Consider the following 5,745-nt stretch of genomic DNA (forward strand, 5'->3'; position numbering starts at 1 on the left):
GAGCTAGGAGCTAGCAACGGATATGATTAATTGGAGACAATATTGTATTTATAATATAATGTAAATATGATAGCCGAGAATAATACATTTTGTTGACCATCCATGCACATACATTGTGAGAACTTTGGATTGGGATATTTAAAATTTAAGTCTTGGAAAATAAAAAAGATAGATGGAATAAATCTGTAATAAGAAAGATTAAAGAATATATAATGATACAACTTTTTAAGTCCTTATACCATTTAATTTTTTTTCAATTAAGTTCAAACTGTTATAAAAATCGTATGAAATAATAGAATATTTAATTAAAAATTTAAATATTCTAAAGTTAAGGATACTAAACTTATCTGAGGACACCTGAAAATTTTTTAAATTTCAAAATCACCATTTTCTTTTCAATCTTCGATGCTTCTTTTCTCGGTCTTAAGTAGTGTTTCTTCTCCTCCCTCCCTCCATCGCCGCGATTGTTAGCTTTTTCTTTGTGCAGTGGAAGCGTTGCTTCCTCTGCATAGATTTGCATCTTTGTTGATGTTGCTTGCTATCACTCACCTTTTCCTTTCACGACGATGTCGTCTTCAACGCCGTTTCTGGTCATACGCCGCGCCATCGTCCCATTGGATGATTTTGTCGTTGTAGACGGTGTCGTTTTTTTCAGCCGATTCTGTTTTTCACCACGTACGATTAACGGTGTTTAAAGTTTGTGTTCCGCATTCAGGTAAGTTGGTTTATGAATCAGAAGCTCTAATTGTATATCCGAAATTTGTTGTTGTGATTTGAATTTCTCGTGATTTTATTGCTGAACCTGAAATGTATAATTAAGAATCAAAATATTTTGTTTTGATTACGAATAAATAATTTGGCGGTTCCATATTTTTTGCTGATATAATAATTAATTTTTTTTGTCTACCAAATTTATTCAACTTAGGGATGATTACAAAAGTGCTAAACTTGCATCCAAATTGAGTTTTTTTGTGGAATTAATAAAAGTGGTACTGTAATCTTTAAATCCTCTCGAATATGGTGGAGTTTATATACTTTTTACTTTGCCTCATATCCGACATGAGTTGAACCAATGTGACAGTATTAAAATACACTTGAACAGTTTGTTATCATACAAAAATCTAAGATGCCATTTTAATGGACTGTTTTAGTAGAACTTATATTTGGAGGCATGATTAGGAAAGAAACCAATTTGTATAGTTTTATTTGTCTTTTGTCTTCTCTTCTTTTTTTGCAGTGTCCATTTTTAGTTTTAATTTGTGTGTGTAAATGGCCTATATTTTTTATTTGCCATGTAAATCAAAATTTTATTGAAATGTTAGATTAGTGTTATTGTTAAGACAGAAAGAGAGTGAAGAGATGGTGGATGAGTTGGAGAGAGCGGTGAAGGGTGGTATGGATAAAAATTATAAGTATAGGGTATGAGTAAATAAATAAATTCACATTTTACTAATGTTTTTTAGACGTTTAACGTTAATAGAGATTTAATTAAAAAAAGTCAAATGATATAGGGACTCAATTAAAAAAATATATATAGAGACTCAATTAATAATTCGATGAAATTATAGGTAAACCAATAATATTCTCTATTATTTTTTCAATGGATAAAAAAGGGTTGAGATGGAGAAGAGAGAAACCATGAAATGAGATAATCAATTGTTATATAGATTGGGGTGTTTTATTTTTTCATTTAGACGTCCTATTTATAAAGATTGAGTTCATGCATCAGCACAGTTATGAAGAGAAACATTCTTTTAAAAAGATATAACTCTTCAGTCGTCGCCGATTGATATTTTTTGTGACAAGCGCAATGCTATTCAAATAGTCCATAATAATGTTTTTTATGAAACGCCAAACATATTGAGATTGATTATTACTTTGTCTGACAACGTCTCCTTATTAATGCTTTTCGTTTCATAGGTGTTAGAATTTTGAATCAGACTGTTGATATATTCACGAAAGCTCATCATTCTAGTCATTTTTGAACTCTATTATCCAAACTCAAGATAATATTTTTAACTCCTACTTGAATTTGAAGGAAGATGTTAGAGTATAATTAAGATCAATTAAGATAAGTTAGTATCATTTATATTTATATAATATATCTGTATATTTATTATAGGATTTTATGTTTTTATTACTTTAATTCTACTAACACATATATATACTCTTATACATTGTACCTTTGATAACTCACTCAATAATACAATATACTTTATTATTTTAGTCTCTTGTTTCTAACAATAGCAAATAACAAATCACACAAAACAAATAATTTTATTAGAGTATTTATTCATTTTGGTCCTCAAAGAATTTCAGTTCGGACACTTTAGTCCCTAATTAAAATTAATTACTCGATTGGTCCATAACAATTAATTTTGTAAGTGACTTAGGTCCTTGACTCCATCAACTCTAAAGGAAGACAAAATGGTCCTGACAACTCTAATAGGGGACAAAATAATCCATGACAACTCTAATAGTAGACAAAATTATTCCTGACCCATTTGTTCGAAAACGACACTGTTCTTCCCTAATTTTCATTATATCTCGCATAATCCTAACATTCTACTCTCCTTTTTCACCTTCACAGTCTTATTTTCCATCTTTTCCTTTATCCTCTTCAACTCCAAGATCAAGCCATGGTATAACTGCCACGCGTGTCGCACCTACCTCAACATGTCATGGACTACACACTTCCTAAATCTATATGACTGGTACACTCACCTCCTCCGCATTTCACCCACCAGAAGCATCCACCTCCACGTTCTCGATAACAGCATCACCTCCAACCCCAATAACGTCCGCCACATTTTCAAGACCAAATTCCATAACTACTCCAAGGGCACACATTTCTCCACTCTCCGGCAAGTAATATAGATTATTAGACATTAGGACATCATGAGAAGATTCTCCTTCGACATCATATGCAAATTCTCATTTGAAATGGACTCCAAGTGCTTCATTCCTTCCTTTTCGGAGTCCAAGTTGTCAGATAGTTTCGACCTTGCATCCAAACTATCAGTACAACAAGTAATATCGTCGTTGCCGCTTATATGGAAACTGAAGCGATTATTAAACATTGGTTCGGAAAAGAAGTTGAAGGAAGCGATCGAAGTGGTGGACAATGTGGTCATAGAGATGATAGGGCAGAGGAGGAGGGAGATGGTGATGACAGATCTTAATAAATCAGATTGGCTGTCTAGATTCATGGAATCCATCGAAGACAACAACAAGTACATACTTGAGAGACATAGTCATTAGTTTATTGAGTATTAATTGGTTGAAAACAAGTTGAAGATTTTTCTTTTTGTGAACATTGAAGTTGCAAAATGTGTATTGTGTAACTTGAAATTGCTGTTAGTGTTATGCGAAATATGATGAAAATTGTAAGAGAATAGTGTCATGAAAATTGAAAAAGAATAATGTCATTTTTAAACAGGAGAGGTTAGGACTATTTTATTCCTTGTTAGAGTTGCTAGAAATTATTTTATCTTCTATTAAAATTAATGGAACAAATAACCTAAGTAGCTGACGAAATTAATTGTTAAAGACCAATTGAATAATTAATTTTCTTCATTTTATTAATACAGGGCGTTTCCCCCCGTTTGTGCCTCTTTGGTGGGTCGTAGAACGAACAGCGATAGCGTTGACCATGAAATGAACAGCCAATTAGAATGAAGGCATAATGACGCGGCGCAAGTTTATTGGATAGGTCTGACAGATTGGCACTAAACCTAAGAAAAATGGAGTGAAAGTTAAATAAATTAAGAGAAATAAAAGAAAGAAGCCATAGAATTAGAGGGGAGGTCTGTTCGGTGCGAGTGGCGAGTGACACTTGAAAACGCAGGCTCTCTTCCGTTGAGTTGAGTTGAGTTGTTCAATATCTTGTCCTGTTAATCAAGCCGACGATTTTAGCATTAATAATTATTACTGCTCGTGCTCAGTTAGTAACAGTGATTAGACACAAAGACGAAGAAGGGAAAAAGAGAAGAAAAATAAAGGAGAGGTTCCTTCCTGTTTTGCTGTGAACTGGAAGGAAGGAAGCTGAAAGTCAATTGGGATTCACCACTCTTGACACCCGTAAGTATTAGATCTTTTCCAATTTCGATTTCAGTTACGATTAATGGTTTCACTCACTCGCTTAGGCATAGATTGTGTTGCCGATCCCTTCAGATCTATTTCTGCATATTCTATCTAATTTCTTGTAATTAGAATGGCAATCGAATGGTTCGGATATATGCATTTAGCGTTTATTATTTACTTTTTTTTTAATTTTATGAAATAGTGAAGCGAACAAGGGAGGAATCCAAGAAGCAAGTGCATTGCATTGCATGCTGAGTGAGAGTTTGTGGAGAGTGAGTGTGGGATTAAAAAAGGGAATTCAAAATTCAGCGACTGGGGTCAGGGGGTGACTTGCCCCAATCTGGTGGTGAGTACAACCCTTATCCTGTGGCGCGCAGGGTCAATTCCAGCCACGGCATGATGATCGATGACGACATGGAGGCTGGTTCTTTGGGGCCTTACCACGACAGGCCAAGAACTTTCCCCAACATGCGCACCAAACCTTACACCCCACTGGTAAATTAACTCCACTACCACTGCTTCCTTCATCATCTAATTTCAGCCATTTTCTCACTCCCATCTTTCTGCAGATATTTCGTATTCTCCTGGGAATAAATGTCCGTGTTCTATTCATTCTTTTGCTCCTCGGATTTGGGGCTATCTTTTACATGGGAGCCAGTACATCTCCCATCATTGTGTTTGTCATCTCTATTTGTATTCTCAGCTTCCTTGTGTCTATATATCTTACAAAGTGGGTGCTTGCAAAGGATGAGGGCCCCCCTGAAATGGTTCAGGTAACTCTATTTCCTATGCTTAACTTTTTATGTCCTGCTCCCACAAACATTCTAGATTTATATTCCCTTTTATTGAATTCTGGTCTTCATTTCGGTTACTGGGTTTTGCAATATGAAATATTGATATAGAATGTGCTGCGAATCACGTAGAACAACTATATCTTTTTTATCAAATAGAGAGAAGTTGATTGTTGTGGATTCTGTAAGAGAGGATGAGGTCGATTGCTGTAGGTTGCATCCCTGGCTAAAACAAAAGTGGCATTTCAACCATAGTCTTTTGACAGAACAATTTAGCATTAATATAACTTTCATGTGGTTTTTATAATAGTAGAAAATTTAGAATTCTCATTCAATTTTCTCAAGCTTAGTTGATTCGGGTTAGTGAGCGTTAAGTAGCCACCTATATACGACAAGATGATGAAAACTTGTCTAGAGAGTTGGTTGGAAGAAGAAGACAAATAAGCAATAAAGGCACTAGTGCAAACATCTCATGCATAGGGCCTAATTTCTATCGGGAGTGTGGAGCTATTTGGTTTTTATTTTATAATGAAATATGTCAAGGACCAACTATCTCAAAATCTTAAGCTATTGCATGTAAGGCACATGAATAATTTTTGAAATATTCCGATAAAGCAAACTGTTTGTTTACTATATAACAGTTCACATGTTAAAACTTATTCTAGATTTGTGATGTCTTTTATGCTGACTTCGAATATCATACCATGAACTCATTGTTTTCTTGTCCTGAGCTTATCATATTGCTTTCTAGATAGCAGATGCTATACGAGATGGAGCTGAAGGCTTCTTTAGGACCCAATATGGGAGTATATCCAAGATGGCAATGCTGCTTGCTCTTGTCATTCTTTGCATATATTTGTTTCGCAATACG

The 5,745-nt window shown here is 34.5% G+C and overlaps 1 protein-coding gene and 1 long non-coding RNA gene across 2 annotated transcripts in view; both read left to right on the top strand.

The window, feature by feature from the left end:
- Positions 3,610-4,381, top strand: LOC110270828. The gene is made up of 2 exons (XR_002360447.1): positions 3,610-4,080; positions 4,286-4,381. It is a non-coding gene; the product is annotated as an uncharacterized LOC110270828 (long non-coding RNA).
- The window catches only part of LOC107635834 (pyrophosphate-energized membrane proton pump 2), a gene marked incomplete in the record, with an annotated part of 6,298 nt that continues 5,243 nt past the window's right edge, over positions 4,691-5,745 (top strand). The window contains 2 exon segments of the mRNA XM_021120297.1: positions 4,691-4,856; positions 5,626-5,745.

Source organism: Arachis ipaensis, chromosome B04 (assembly GCF_000816755.2).
Source record: "Arachis ipaensis cultivar K30076 chromosome B04, Araip1.1, whole genome shotgun sequence".
Lineage (NCBI taxonomy): Eukaryota > Viridiplantae > Streptophyta > Magnoliopsida > Fabales > Fabaceae > Arachis > Arachis ipaensis.